A 16,689-nucleotide genomic window follows, 5' to 3' on the forward strand; every position below is an offset into this window, starting at 1 on the left:
CAAAGGTGCTTCAACAAAGTACTGAGTAAAGGGTCTGAATACTTATGTAAATATGATATTTCAGTTTTGTATTTTTTATAAATTAGCAAATATTTGTTTTAAATAAGTTTTTTTCTTCATCGGTATTGTGTGTAGATTGATGAGAAGAAAAAAAACGATTTAATACATTTTAGAATAAGGCTGTAACAAAATGTGGGCAAAAATCTAAGGGTCTGAATATTTTCCGAAGGCACTGTATATTCCGACTGTGTTCATTTGTATAATGTTAAAACGTTTTTCTACTCTATTCTGTTCGATAATGAACTCTTGTTAGTCCTATATATTTACAGCAGGTTTACTGTAGGATCTACCTATCGCTGATAAACGATTTATAAAACTTCTATGCAATGTTGACAGCCCCGCTCCTCCAATGCCAGCACCGGGACCTGCCCCCCCCCTTATCCCCCCTGCAGGAAACACCGTGTCGGCCTCTTCCTTACTGACACCCCGCTCCTCCAATGGGATCCTGTCTGGAAGCCCGCTGGCACCGTTTCACAGCTCAATTTGTCCCGGAGTAGACTATCTGCAGTTCGGGAAGTTAAACTCGACAAAAGTCGAAGTCATGGACCGGGAACACCCGAAAATGCCCTTTTAACTTTTGAAGATATTGAAGGTAAGTTGTTTTCTTTTTAAAACTAAGTTCGCGAAAGTTATACATTTAGACACAGAATATGAATTCGTATGACTCCGTTGAGTGTAACCATGGAAAAGGTTTCGTTCTGTAGCCTATCTAGGACTCAATACTAGTTTCAGTATTTTCTACTACAACTACTGCAGGAAATGTCTTATGTTAAATGTTTAGATAGGTCTGTAGATTTAATTTGATTGATTGCGAGAATAATTCATGTTTCCAGCTCCAGCCGATCCGCTTTTAATGATGTTTCAGTAATGTTCAGTAACGTCTCCAATAAACAGCTAACAGCTAGTATTGATCCATTTAAACTAAAGCTGCAAAGAAAGATTGAAAACAACATTTTATTGGAAAAAGCGATTTCAAATACATTGTTGTTGTTTTTGTTTATCATCATTGAAACACTTTATAATAACTTTCATCAAAGCCAAAGTGTTTCTAGATTCATTTAAATTTTTTTTTAAATGTATATGTTAGATACACATTTTACATTAACCAATACTATAAAGAAATGCCCATGAATGCTTTATAAGTATTTATAAAATGTTGGAAAAAGTTGCCCGTTTAAAAAAAAAAGGCTACATCCAAAGAAAGTGTCGCAACGTTTTACACTTGAGAGCAGCCTGGCCATGTAGATATTTAGTCTGTTGTAGTCCTGCTGGCCATGTTTCTCTGAGCTACACTACCGTTCAAACGTTTGGGCTCATGAAAACAGACATTAAATGAGTTGCAAAATGAATAGGAAATACAGTCAAGACGTTGACAAAGTTATAAATAATGATTTTTAATTGAAATAATAATTGTGTCCTTCAAACTTTGCTTTCGTCAAAGAATCCTCCATTTGCAGCAAAATTACAGCCTTGCAGACCTTTGGCATTCTAGTTGTCAATATGTTGAGATAATCTGAAGAGATTTCACCCCATGCTTTCTGAAGCACATCCCACAAGTTGGATTGGCTTGATGGGCACTTCTGACGTACCATACGGTCAAGCTGCTCCCTCAACAGCTCAATAGGGTTGAGATCCGGTGACTGTGCTGGCCACTCCATTATAGACAGAATACCAGCTGACTGCTTCTTCCCTAAATAGTTATTACATAGTTTGGAGCTGTGCTTTGGGTCATTGTCCTGTTGTAGGAGGCAGTTTGCACTGTTCTGTGAAGGGAGTAGTACACATCGTTGTACGAGATCTTCAGTTTATTGGCAATTTCTCACATGGAATAGTCTTAATTTCTCAGAACAAGAATAGACTGACGAGTTTCAGAAGAAAGTGCTTTGTTTCTGGCCATTTTGAGCCTGTAATCGAACCCACAAATGCCGATGCTCCAGATACTCAACTAGTCAAAAGAAGACCAGTTTTATTGCTTCTTTAATCAGGACAACAGTTTTCAGCTGTGCTAACATAATTGCAAAAGGGTTTTCTTTACGATCAATTTAAAATGATGGACTTGGATTAGTGGCAGGTAGCCTAGTGGTTAGAGCGTTGGGCCAGTAACCGAAAGGTTGCTGGATTGAATCCCCAAGCATAAATCTGTCGTTCTGCCCCTGAACAATGCAGTTAACCCACTGTTCCCTGGTAGGCCGTCATTGTAAATAAGAATTTGTTCTTTAACTACCTTGCCTAGTTAAGTAAAGGTTAAATAAAACATTTAATTATCTAACTCGACGTGCCGTTGGAACACAGGAGTGATGGTTGTTGATAAATGGGCCTCTGTACGCCTATGTAGATTTACCCCCCAAAAAATCTGCTGTTTTCAGCTACAATAGTCATTAACAACGTCTACACTGTATTTCTGATCAATTTGATGTTTTTTTCAAAAACAAGGACATTTCTAAGTGACCCCAAACGTTTGAACGGTAGTGTGTGTCTGAGTCATGTGTCTCTATGCTGTGTGTCTCTAGGCTGTGTGTCTCTATGTTGTGTGTCTCTGAGCTGTGTGTCTCTATGCTGTGTGTCTCTATGCTGGGTGTCTCTATCTTGTGTGTCTCTATGTTGTGTGTCTCTATGCTGTGTGTCTCTATGCTGTGTGTCTCTATGCTGTGTGTCTCTATGCTGTGTGTCTCTATGCTGAGTGTCTCTATGCTGAGTGTCTCTATGCTGTGTGTCTCTATGCTGTGTGTCTGAGCTGTGTGTCTCTATGCTGTGTGTCTCTATGCTGTGTGTCTCTATGCTGTGTGTCTCTATGCTGTGTGTCTCTATGCTGTGTGTCTCTGAGCTGTGTGTCTCTATGCTGTGTGTCTCTATGCTGTGTGTCTCTGAGCTGTGTGTCTCTATGCTGTGTGTCTCTATGCTGTGTGTCTCTATGCTGTGTGTCTCTATGCTGTGTGTCTCTATGCTGGGTGTCTCTATGCTGGGTGTCTCTATGCTGGGTGTCTCTATGCTGGGTGTCTCTATGCTGTGTGTCTCTATGCTGTGTGTCTCTATGCTGTGTGTCTCTATGCTGTGTGTCTCTATGCTGTGTGTCTCTATGCTGGGTGTCTCTATGCTGGGTGTCTCTGAGCTATGTGTCTCTGAGCTGGGTGTCTCTATGCTGGGTGTCTCTATGCTGGGTGTCTCTATGCTGGGTGTCTCTATGCTGGGTGTCTCTATGCTGGGTGTCTCTGAGCTGGGTGTCTCTATGCTGGGTGTCTCTATGCTGGGTGTCTCTATGCTGGGTGTCTCTGAGCTATGTGTCTCTGAGCTGGGTGTCTCTATGCTGGGTGTCTCTATGCTGGGTGTCTCTATGCTGGGTGTCTCTATGCTGGGTGTCTCTGAGCTGTGTGTCTCTATGCTGGGTGTCTCTGAGCTATGTGTCTCTGAGCTATGTGTCTCTGAGCTGGGTGTCTCTGAGCTGGGTGCCTCTGAGCTGGGTGCCTCTGAGCTGGGTGTCTCTGAGCTGGGTGTCTCTATGCTGTGTGTCTCTATGTTGTGTGTATTCTGTTGGAGTTGTGTCATGATAGTTGTGTCATGATAGAGTTGTGTCATGTTGGAGTTGTGTCATGATAGAGTTCGATCATGTTGGAGTTGTGTCATGTTGGAGTTGTATTATGTTGGAGTTGGATCATGTTGGAGTTGGATCATGATAGAATTGTATCATGTTGGAGTTGTGTCATGATAGAGTTGTGTCATGTTGGAGTTGGATCATGATAGAATTGTATCATGTTGGAGTTGTGTCATGTTGGAGTTGGATCATGATAGAATTGTATCATGATAGAGTTGTATCATGTTGGAGTTGTGTCATGATAGAGTTGGATCATGAAAAACTAGACAAAGAGTCAACATCAAATCAACCGCATATCAAACTCAGTTCAAATATGCTCAGGTTGTGTTTGTCTGTCTGTTTGAAATAGCTGAGATTTGGATCGTCTTCCAATATCACTATGAAATAGACAGGGTTCAGTGTACAACATGCTCTAGGTCTCCTGTAGGTATTTGGTTCTTGTTTGCTAAGCATAGTACATACTAGAGAAACATCTGTGGTGAGTGTTACTGTGCATACCTTCGCTGTGTGGATCATAGTTGTAGATCCTGTACACTAGCTGGTATGAAGTCTAATATCACTGTTGGAAAAATGTATATAGCGTTTGAACCCTCTGTGAGTAAAAAAGAAAACAAAATGATATACTGTACAGTGGAGGATGGCTCGGTCATTCCTCCAGTCTGCAGAAGAGGAGGATGGCTCGGTTATATCTCCAGTCTGCAGAAGAGGAGGATGGCTCGGTTATATCTCCAGTCTGCAGAAGAGGAGGATGGCTCGGTCATTCCTCCAGTCTGCAGAAGAGGGGGATGGCTCGGTCATTCCTCCAGTCTGCAGAAGAGGAGGATGGCTCGGTCATTCCTCCAGTCTGCAGAAGAGGAGGATGGCTCGGTCATTCCTCCAGTCTGCAGAAGAGGAGGATGGCTCGGTCATTCCTCCAGTCTGCAGAAGAGGAGGATGGCTCGGTCATTCCTCCAGTCTGCAGAAGAGGAGGATGGCTCGGTTATTCCTCCAGTCTGCAGAAGAGGAGGATGGCTCGGTCATTCCTCCAGTCTGCAGAAGAGGAGGATGGCTCGGTTATTCCTCCAGTCTGCAGAAGAGGAGGATGGCTCGGTCATTCCTCCAGTCTGCAGAAGAGGAGGATGGCTCGGTTATTCCTCCAGTCTGCAGAAGAGGAGGATGGCTCGGTTATTCCTCCAGTCTGCAGAAGAGGAGGATGGCTCGGTCATTCCTCCAGTCTGCAGAAGAGGAGGATGGCTCGGTCATTCCTCCAGTCTGCAGAAGAGGAGGATGGCTCGGTCATTCCTCCAGTCTGCAGAAGAGGAGGATGGCTCGGTCATTCCTCCAGTCTGCAGAAGAGGGGGATGGCTCGGTCATTCCTCCAGTCTGCAGAAGAGGAGGATGGCTTGGTCATATCTCCAGTCTGCAGAAGAGGAGGATGGCTCGGTCATTCCTCCAGTCTGCAGAAGAGGAGGATGGCTCGGTCATTCCTCCAGTCTGCAGAAGAGGAGGATGGCTCGGTCATTCCTCCAGTCTGCAGAAGAGGAGGATGGCTCGGTCATATCTCCAGTCTGCAGAAGAGGAGGATGGCTCGGTCATTCCTCCAGTCTGCAGAAGAGGGGGATGGCTCGGTTATTCCTCGAGTCTGCAGAAGAGGAGGATGGCTTGGTCATATCTCCAGTCTGCAGAAGAGGAGGATGGCTCGGTCATTCCTCCAGTCTGCAGAAGAGGGGGATGGCTCGGTTATTCCTCGAGTCTGCAGAAGAGGAGGATGGCTCGGTTATTCCTCGAGTCTGCAGAAGAGGAGGATGGCTCGGTTATTCCTCGAGTCTGCAGAAGAGGAGGCCTCACTCTAAATAAAGGAGCTCGAATGGAATGCTGACACTAACACATGGATGCATTCCAAATGGCACCCTATTCGCTATAGTGCCAAATGGCCCATTGTAACAAGTAGTGCACTATACAGTGGATAGGGTGCCATTTAGGACTGAACATGGTAATAAGCTCCACTGTACATTCTCAATCACAACCATCTGAATTCAGAATGGTGACATGGAACAAGTGGCCTTCAGGACACGAACACAGGACCGGAGACATTCAGAGCATAGTTATCTGAGAAACATAGTTCCAACATGAACGTGAGGAAGCTAGATGGGGACTTTGAATCGTATCTGGACATGAAACGGCAGGCTGGAGTTTTAACTGGTGGTTAAGATTGTTGGAGTCCATGGCCCTGTTTCCATACTGCTCTCGCCTCTCCTCTCTTCTCCCTCCCTACTTTCTATCCTTATAGTTGACTATTATCTCCTGCCAACTCGTAACTCCACATGATCTGTACACACTAATTTCTGTGCTCTTTGAAGCTGAGAGAGAGAGAGAGAGAGAGAGAGAGAGAGAGAGAGAGAGAGAGAGAGAGAGAGAGAGAGAGAGAGAGAGAAGAGAGAGAGAGAGAGAGAGAGAGAGAGAGAGAGAGAGAGAGAGAGAGAGAGAGAGAGAGAAGAGAGAGAGAGAGAGAGAGAGAGAGGAGAGAGAGAGAGAGAGAGAGAGAGAGAGAGAGAGAGAGAGAGAGAGAGGAGAGAGAGGAGAGAGAGAGAGAGAGAGAGAGAGAGAGAGAGAGAGAGAGAGAGAGAGAGAGAGAGAGAGAGAGAGAGAGAGAGAGAGAGAGAGAGAGAGAGAGAGAGAGAGAGTAGGGTCTGGTTTCAATAAAGAACTCTTTTGGCACAGAAGAACTATATCACTTTCTACTTCAGTCTTCCTGGGTTGGTCCTCTTCAGACAGACAACTCTCCCAACACATCACGAGGCAGACATGTCGGAACATCACCATTCAAAATCTAGTTTTGAAGGCAAAACCTTTGCAGTGGTTTTAGTAACGACAGTTGTTGCAAACTAGCCACTTGTGAAATGCACTCATTAAAAATAACCTCCGATCTCCATCTTGCTAGCTACCATGTAGTATTTTATTCAAGCGTATAGACTAGTGACGTAGGCCAGGACGTTGTTCCTCTATGCCAAAAGAGTCCATAATTTTAACCAGACCCTAGTCAGTACTGTCGAGGGAGATGCAGAGAGAGAGACTCCGACTGACTCATTTCCAACATCGGTGCTGAGATAGGAGGGTAAATGGACCACAGTCTGAAAGGTTTAATGACTGCTGACTCACAGGCTGTATCTCAAATGGCACCCTATTGCCTATAGGCTCTGGTCAAAAGTAGTACACTATGTAAGGAATAGGGACAAGTGTGTCCTCTGGTTGATATTCACAGAACGAAGGGTAATGAGAGAGTAAATATTAGGATTTTATACAAAAGGCGGGTCTAATGCCTAGTAAATAAAGGTTAAATCAAATTAAATGATCCTGGATGCTGATTGGATAAAACCGCTTTCCAGCCAGTGTCTGTTCCAGAAGTTACCACCGGCTAAAACTATGAGGTTTAAATGCTTGTTCCATCTCACTGCGCATCCATTGTCTCATCAGCCCAGCCAGACAATTTATAAACTTGTAAAACTGTAAAAAGATTTGAGACATTATCTCCCATTTCTTTTCAACGGGCATTTGGTTTTCAACAGCGGAGATTTGTATAAACATTGCTGTCTGTCTCTCCGACATTTACAACATTGTTTTAAGTTAATATTGAAATTCGATCTCCGACTGTCCCATTTGTAAATAAGAATGTATCCTTAACTGACTTGCCTAGTTAAATAAAGGTTACATTTAAAAAAAATAAAGATTAATGAACGAGTCGGGAGTCTTGGACGAGAGACAGACAAGCAGCTTTTCTCAACCAGTCAAAATCATGACATCATTTTTATGGATGTAAATACAAATAAATAAACAGGGCAAAGACAATGAAATGCAGCTAGTTTTCAGTCTTTCCAGTTTCAGTTTGAAGTGATGTTGTTGGCTGTGTTGTTGACTGTGTTGTTGACTGTGTTGTTGACTGTGTTGTTGACTGTGTTGTTGACTGTGTTGTTAGCTGTGTTGTCGGCTGTGTTGTTGGCTGTGTTGTTGGCTGTGTTGTTAGCTGTGTTGTTAGCTGTGTTGTTGGCTGTGTTGTTGGCTGTGTTGTTGGCTGTGTTGTTGGCTGTGTCGTTAGCTGTGTTGTTGGCTGTGTTGTTGGCTGTGTTGTTGGCTGTGTCGTTAGCTGTGTCGTTGGCTGTGTCGTTGGCTGTGTCGTTGGCTGTGTCGTTGGCTGTGTTGTTGGCTGTGTTGTTGGCTGTGTTGTTAGCTGTGTTGTTAGCTGTGTTGTTAGCTGTGTTGTTAGCTGTGTTGATAGCTGTGTTGTTGGCTGTGTTGTTGGCTGTGTTGTTGGATGTGTTGTTGGCTGTGTTGTTGGCTGTGTTGTTGGCTGTGTTGTTGGCCGTGTTGTTAGCTGTGTTGTTGGCTGTGTTGTTGGCTGTGTTGTTGGCTGTGTTGTTGGCTGTGTTGTTGGCTGTGTTGTTGGCTGTGTTGTTGGCTGTGTTGTTGGCTGTGTCGTTGGCTGTGTCGTTGGCTGTGTTGTTGGCTGTGTCGTTAGCTGTGTCGTTGGCTGTGTTGTTGGCTGTGTTGTTGGCTGTGTTGTTGGCTGTGTTGTTGGCTGTGTTGTTAGCTGTGTTAGCTGTGTTGTTAGCTGTGTTAGCTGTGTTGATAGCTGTGTTGTTGGCTGTGTTGTTGGATGTGTTGTTGGATGTGTTGTTGGCTGTGTTGTTGGCTGTGTTGTTGGCTGTGTTGTTGGCCGTGTTGTTAGCTGTGTTGTTGGCTGTGTTGTTGGCTGTGTTGTTGGCTGTGTTGTTGACCGTGTTGTTGGCTGTGTTGTTGGCCGTGTTGTTGACCGTGTTGTTGGCCGTGTTGTTGGCCGTGTTGTTGGCTGTGTTGTTAGCTATATATTACTACACACTACTATGGCCTACAACACACTACTACACACTGCAACACACAAATATGGCCTACTACACACTGCTATATACTACTACACACTACTACACACTGCTACACACTGATACACACTACTACACACTGCTACACACTGCTACACACTGCTACACACTGCTACACACTACTACACACTACTATACACTACTATACACTACTATACACTACTATACACTACTATACACTACTATACACTACTACACACTACTACACACTGCTACACACTACTATACACTACTACACACTGTTACACACTACTACACACTACTACACACTGCAACACACAAATATGGCCTACTACACACTGCTATATACTACTACACACTACTACACACTGCTACACACTGATACACACTACTACACACTACTATACACTACTACACACTGATACACACTACTATACACTGCTACACACTACTACACCCTACTACACACTACTACACACTACTACACACTACTTCACCATGGTGGTCTTGGTGGTGTGATTATTAATGGACATTGGTACCACTGAAATATGGCTGGTCAACAAGATCTCCCTTCTAAAGAGGTATTTAACCAACAGCACCTAAATAAAGGTTAAATACAAATAGATCCAAAAAGTGATTTAGATATTTACTTTATCGCTAATGTAATGATAATAACCTTCGTGTTTATATGAAGCTGAACAGGTTTTCATTTTGTAGTGCTGTATAGTCCAGATGACTGTGGTGTGGAAGTGAAGCTTCTGTATTACTACTGCTATACCCACATGGTTCAGGACGACACCACTCTGGTACAAGTCTGGAATATCAGAATAAAAAGAGTCATTCCAAATGGCACCCTAGTTCCTGTTTTAGTGCACTGCCTTTGGTCAAATGGAGTGCACCGTATACGGCAAACGTGTTCCATTTGGGACATAGCCAAACATGAACAGATACGTATCAACCTCATTTCATCTGTCTGCCAAACTTTGTTTGTTGTCTTCATGGAAAATGAACTGTAAGTTGTATCTCTCAGAAAGAGAAATGGCTTGTATCATATATCATAGCTGTAGCTCGTGTCTGATTTGGCACTGGAAGTAGCTGATATAAATGCTTGGAAAAGTTTCCAAGATTATTCTTTAGAAGGTAGTTTGAGCGATGAGCTCATGGGGCCCTGTACCGTGCAGATGGACAGGTAGTTGGACAGGTAGTTGGACATGCATCATATGCCCTTTACCGTGCAGATGGGCAGGTAGTTGGACAGGTAGTTGGACATGTACCATATGCCCTGTACCGTAGAGATGGACAGGTAGTTGGACAGATAGTTGGACATGCATCATATGCCCTGTACCGTAGAGATGGACAGGTAGTTGGACATGCATCATATGCCCTGTACTGTAGAGATGGACAGGTAGTTGGACATGCATCATATGCCCTGTACCGTAGAGATGGACAGGTAGTTGGACAGGTAGTTGGACATGTACCATATGCCCTGTACCGTGGAGATGGACAGGTAGTTGGACAGGTAGTTGGACATGTACCATATGCCCTGTACCGTGGAGATGGACAGGTAGTTGGACATGCATCATATGCCCTGTACTGTAGAGATGGACAGGTAGTTGGACAGATAGTTGGACATGCATCATATGCCCTGTACCGTAGAGATGGGCAGGTAGTTGGACATGCATCATATGCCCTGTACTGTAGAGATGGACAGGTAGTTGGACATGCATCATATGCCCTGTACCGTAGAGATGGACAGGTAGTTGGACAGGTAGTTGGACATGCATCATATGCCCTGTACCGTAGAGATGGGCAGGTAGTTGGACAGGTAGTTGGACATACATCATATGCCCTGTACCGTAGAGATGGACAGGTAGTTGGACAGGTAGTTGGACATGCATCATATGCAATGTACAGTAGATATGGACAGGTAGTTGGACATGCATCATATGCCCTGTACTGTAGAGATGGACAGGTAGTTGGACATGCATCATATGCCCTGTACCGTGAAGATGGACAGGTAGTTGGACATGCATCATATGCCCTGTACCGTGGAGATGGACAGGTAGTTGGACAGGTAGTTGGACATGCATCATATGCCCTGTACCGTAGAGATGGACAGGTAGTTGGACATGCATCATATGCCCTGTACCGTGGAGATGGACAGGTAGTTGGACAGGTAGTTGGACATGTAGTTGGACATGCATCATATGCCCTGTACTGTGGAGATGGGCAGGTAGTTGGACAGGTAGTTGGACATGTAGTTGGACATGCATCATATGCCCTGTACCGTAGAGATGGACAGGTAGTTGGACAGGTAGTTAGACATGCATCATATGCCCTGTACCGTGGAGATGGACAGGTAGTTGGACAGGTAGTTAGACATGCATCATATGCCCTGTACTGTGGAGATGGACAGGTAGTTGGACATGCATCATATGCCCTGTACCGTGGAGATTGACAGGTAGTTGGACAGGTAGTTGGACATGCATCATATGCCCTGTACCGTAGAGATGGACAGGTAGTTGGACATGCATCATATGCCCTGTACCGTGGAGATGGGCAGGTAGTTGGACAGGTAGTTGGACATGCATCATACGCCCTGTACTGTGGAGATGGACAGGTAGTTGGACAGGTAGTTGGACATGCATCATATGCCCTGTACCGTAGAGATGGACAGGTAGTTGGACATGCATCATATGCCCTGTACTGTGGAGATGGGCAGGTAGTTGGACAGGTAGTTGAACATGCATCATATGCCCTGTACCGTAGAGATGGGCAGGTAGTTGGACATGCATCATATGCCCTGTACCGTAGAGATGGGCAGGTAGTTGGACAGGTAGTTGGACATGCATCATATGCCCTGTACCTTGGAGATGGACAGGTAGTTGAACATGCATCATATGCCCTGTACCGTAGAGATGGGCAGGTAGTTGGACATGCATCATATGCCCTGTACCGTAGAGATGGACAGGTAGTTGGACATGCATCATATGCCCTGTACCGTAGAGATGGGCAGGTAGTTGGACAGGTAGTTGGACATGCATCATACGCCCTGTACTGTGGAGATGGGCAGGTAGTTGGACATGTAGTTGGACAGGTAGTTAGACAGCCCTGTACCGTGCAGATGGACAGGTAGTTGGACATGCATCATACGCCCTGTACCGTAGAGATGGACAGGTAGTTGGACAGGTAGTTGGACATGCATCATATGCCCTGTACCGTGGAGATGGACAGGTAGGTGGACATGCATCATATGCCCTGTACCGTGCAGATGGACAGGTAGTTGGACAGGTAGTTGGACATGCATCATATGCCCTGTACCGTGCAGATGGACAGGTAGTTGGACAGGTAGTTGGACATGCATCATATGCCCTGTACCGTAGAGATGGACAGGTAGTTGGACAGGTAGTTAGACATGCATCATATGCCCTGTACCGTAGAGATGGACAGGTAGTTGGACATGCATCATATGCCCTGTACCGTAGAGATGGACAGGTAGTTGGACAGGTAGTTAGACATGCATCATATGCCCTGTACCGTGGAGATGGACAGGTAGTTAGACATGCATCATATGCCCTGTACCGTAGAGATGGACAGGTAGTTGGACATGCATCATATGCCCTGTACCGTAGAGATGGACAGGTAGTTGGACAGGTAGTTAGACATGCATCATATGCCCTGTACCGTAGAGATGGACAGGTAGTTGGACAGGTAGTTGGACATGCATCATATGCCCTGAACCGTGGAGATGGACAGGTAGTTGGACATGTACCATATGCCCTGTACCGTGGAGATGGACAGGTAGTTGGACAGGTAGTTGGACATGCATCATATGCCCTGTACCGTGGAGATGGACAGGTAGTTGGACAGGTAGTTGGACATGCATCATATGCCCTGTACCGTGGAGATGGACAGGTAGTTGGACAGGTAGTTGGACATGCATCATATGCCCTGTACCGTGGAGATGGACAGGTAGTTGGACATGCATCATATGCCCTGTACCGTGGAGATGGACAGGTAGTTGGACAGGTAGTTGGACATGCATCATATGCTCTGTACCGTGGAGATGGACAGGTAGTTGGACATGCATCATATGCCCTGTACCGTGGAGATGGACAGGTAGTTGGACATGCATCATATGCCCTGTACCGTGCAGATGGACAGGTAGTTGGACATGCATCATATGCCCTGTACCGTGGAGATGGACAGGTAGTTGGACAGGTAGTTGGACAGGTAGTTAGACATGCATCATATGCCCTTTACCGTGGAGATAGACAGGTAGTTGGACATGCATCATATACCCTGTACCGTGGAGATGGACAGGTAGTTGGACAGGTAGTTGGACAGGTAGTTGGACAGGTAGTTAGACATGCATCATATGCCCTGTACCTTGGAGATGGACAGGTAGTTGGACATGCATCATATGCCCTGTACCGTGGAGATGGACAGGTAGTTGGACATGCATCATATGCCCTGTACTGTAGAGATGGACAGGTAGTTGGACAGATAGTTGGACATGCATCATATGCCCTGTACCGTAGAGATGGGCAGGTAGTTGGACAGGTAGTTGGACATGCATCATATGCCCTGTACCGTGCAGATGGGCAGGTAGTTGGACAGGTAGTTGGACATGCATCATATGCCCTGTACCGTGGAGATGGACAGGTAGTTGGACATGCATCATATGCCCTGTACCGTAGAGATGGCAGGTAGTTGGACAGGTAGTTGGACATGCATCATATGCCCTGTACCGTAGAGATGGACAGGTAGGTGGACATGCATCATATGCCCTGTACCGTAGAGATGGACAGGTAGTTGGACATGCATCATATGCCCTGTACCGTAGAGATGGACAGGTAGTTGGACATGCATCATATGCCCTGTACCGTGGAGATGGACAGGTAGTTGGACAGGTAGTTGGACATGCATCATATGCCCTGTACCGTAGAGATGGACAGGTAGTTGGACATGCATTATATGCCCTGTACCGTAGAGATGGACAGGTAGTTGGACAGGTAGTTGGGCAGGTAGTTGGGCAGGTAGTTGGGCAGGTAGTTGGGCAGGTAGTTGGGCAGGTAGTTGGGCAGGTAGTTGGGCTTGTAGTTGGGCAGGTAGTTGGGCAGGTAGTTGGGCAGGTAGTTGGGCAGGTAGTTAGACAGGTAGTTAGACAGGTAGTTAGACAGCCCTGTACCGTGGTCAACCAAGCACAAACTGTACACAATACTGAAGCTGATATATCATGATGAAGCCAGGATGTTTGCTTAAGGAGAGGTGTGTGTGTGTGTGTGTGTGTGTGTGTGTGTGTGTGTGTGTGTGTGTGTGTGTGTGTGTGTGTGTGTGTGTGTGTGTGTGTGTGTGTGTGTCTGTGTGTGTGTGTGCGCATGCATGTCACCCACGCTTTCATCTGATAAAATGTCCAGTCTCTGGTTTGGTTCTCCTCTATCCAGTCTCTGGTTTGGTTCTCCTCTTTCCAGTCTCTGGTTTGGTTCTCCTCTATCCAGTCTCTGGTTTGGTTCTCCTCTATCCAGTCTCTGGTTTGTCTCTCCTCTATCCAGTCTCTGGTTTGGTTCTCCTCTATCCAGTCTCTGGTTTGGTTCTCCTCTATCTAGTCTCTGGTTTGGTTCTCCTCTATCCAGTCTCTGGTTTGGTTCTCCTCTATCCAGTCTCTGGTTTGGTTCTCCTCTATCCAGTCTCTGGTTTGGTTCTCCTCTATCCAGTCTCTGGTTTGGTTCTCCTCTATCCAGTCTCTGGTTTGGTTCTCCTCTATCCAGTCTCTGGTTTGTCTCTCCTCTATCCAGTCTCTGGTTTGGTTCTCCTCTCTCCAGTCTCTGGTTTGGTTCTCCTCTATCCAGTCTCTGGTTTGGTTCTCCTCTATCCAGTCTCTGGTTTGGTTCTCCTCTATCTAGTCTCTGGTTTGGTTCTCCTCTATCCAGTCTCTGGTTTGTCTCCTCTGTCCAGTCTCTGGTTTGGTTCTCCTCTTTCCAGTCTCTGGTTTGGTTCTCCTCTATCCAGTCTCTGGTTTGTCTCTCCTCTATCCAGTCTCTGGTTTGGTTCTCCTCTATCCAGTCTCTGGTTTGTCTCTCCTCTATCCAGTCTCTGGTTTGGTTCTCCTCTCTCCAGTCTCTGGTTTGGTTCTCCTCTATCCAGTCTCTGGTTTGGTTCTCCTCTATCCAGTCTCTGGTTTGGTTCTCCTCTATCCAGTCTCTGGTTTGGTTCTCCTCTATCCAGTCTCTGGTTTGGTTCTCCTCTATCCAGTCTCTGGTTTGGTTCTCCTCTATCCAGTCTCTGGTTTGGTTCTCCTCTATCCAGTCTCTGGTTTGGTTCTCCTCTATCCAGTCTCTGGTTTGGTTCTCCTCTTTCCAGTCTCTGGTTTGTTTCTCCTTTATCCAGTCTCTGGTTTGGTTCTCCTCTATCCAGTCTCTTGTTTGTCTCTCCTTTATCCAGTCTCTGGTTTGGTTCTCCTCTATCCAGTCTCTGGTTTGGTTCTCCTCTATCCAGTCTCTGGTTTGTCTCTCCTTTATCCAGTCTCTGGTTTGGTTCTCCTCTTTCCAGTCTCTGGTTTGTTTCTCCTTTATCCAGTCTCTGGTTTGGTTCTCCTCTATCCAGTCTCTTGTTTGTCTCTCCTTTATCCAGTCTCTGGTTTGGTTCTCCTCTATCCAGTCTCTGGTTTGTCTCTCCTCTATCCAGTCTCTTGTTTGTCTCTCCTCTATCCAGTCTCTGGTTTGGTTCTCCTCTATCTAGTCTCTGGTTTGGTTCTCCTCTATCCAGTCTCTGGTTTGGTTCTCCTCTGTCCAGTCTCTGGTTTGGTTCTCCTCTATCCAGTCTCTGGTTTGGTTCTCCTCTATCCAGTCTCTGGTTTGGTTCTCCTCTATCCAGTCTCTGGTTTGGTTCTCCTCTATCCAGTCTCTGGTTTGTCTCTCCTCTATCCAGTCTCTGGTTTGGTTCTCCTCTATCCAGTCTCTGGTTTGGTTCTCCTCTATCCAGTCTCTGGTTTGGTTCTCCTCTATCCAGTCTCTGGTTTGGTTCTCCTCTATCCAGTCTCTGGTTTGTCTCTCCTCTATCCTTCCATCTCCAGTTTCAACATGTGTTGTATCTTAATACTGTGTTTAGTTAATTACCCATGTCTTCTAGTGGATCTGTCTGTTTGACAGTCCAGGCTGTTATTGCTGGGAATGCCTTTCCTCTTGACCTCTCCTCCTTTGGCTGTGTGACTTCCTAGAGAACACAAGCAGCTCTTTGTAACTTCCTAGAAAACACAAGCAGCTGAATCATATCCTATTTCTTGGAGCGTAAATCATAATCCACACACGCTGGGACGCGATTGTTCAGCGTCCCATTGCTACGCGGCTCTGAGACCACCATCCACGGGGGATACACCGCCTGAACGTGCACCCCCCCTACAATTCCTAACTCTGTTACGTGTCCTCTATTCATTTGACTGTGTTGACAAGACAGTTGGAGAAATCGCTTGAGCTCCGTTAAGAATTGGAAAAGTATGAAAGCAACGGTCCAATATTGTCGAACACTGCTGTGTGTACGCGTACAGGTTTTGGACTCTGATAAACACGTTACAGAACCGGTTCCAACACGTCCATATTAGTAGATGCAATATGCTTGCCTTGCAGTGAGGGGAGCAAACTGGTCTCTTCTGCTGTCATGTTCTCCATAGCAGCTCATTATAAAATATGACCAGTCGATGTTAAATAAGACTGTACAGTTACTGACCATAATTGATGTCTAATAATCACTCAAACTCCCTTCAGCTCAGTCAGTTCCACCCCCATGCTGTGCCTTTAAAAGTCTTCCAGTTGCCTTCATGGCCCAGAACATCTCTTTAATTAAGTTGTTGTCATGGCCCAGAACATCTCTTTAATTAAGTTGTTGTCATGGCCCAGAACATCTCTTTAATTAAGTTGTTGTCATGGCCCAGAACATCTCTTTAATAAAGTTGTTGTCATGGCCCAGAACATCTCTTTAATAAAGTTGTTTTATGGCCCAGAACATCTCTTTAGTAAAGTTGTTTTCATGGCACAGAACATCTCTTTAATTAAGTTGTTTTATGGCCCAGAACATCTCTTTAATAAAGTTGTTGTCATGGCCCAGAACATCTCTTTAAGTTGTTTTATGGCCCAGAACATCTCTTTAATAAAGTTGTTGTCATGGCCCAGAACATCTCTTTAAGTTGTT

At 45.4% G+C, this 16,689-nt stretch overlaps 1 protein-coding gene across 1 annotated transcript in view; it reads left to right on the forward strand.

The window, feature by feature from the left end:
- Positions 1 to 259: 259 nt before the first annotated feature.
- il11ra (interleukin 11 receptor, alpha) overlaps positions 260 to 16,689 on the forward strand; it is a 158,620-nt gene continuing 142,190 nt past the window's right edge. Inside the window, exon 1 of the mRNA XM_055944013.1 lies at positions 260 to 652. The gene's annotated coding sequence lies outside the window, so the exon portion shown is untranslated. The remainder of the gene's footprint in view (positions 653 to 16,689) is intronic.

This window comes from Salvelinus fontinalis, chromosome 2 (assembly GCF_029448725.1).
Source record: "Salvelinus fontinalis isolate EN_2023a chromosome 2, ASM2944872v1, whole genome shotgun sequence".
NCBI classification, from domain to species: domain Eukaryota; kingdom Metazoa; phylum Chordata; class Actinopteri; order Salmoniformes; family Salmonidae; genus Salvelinus; species Salvelinus fontinalis.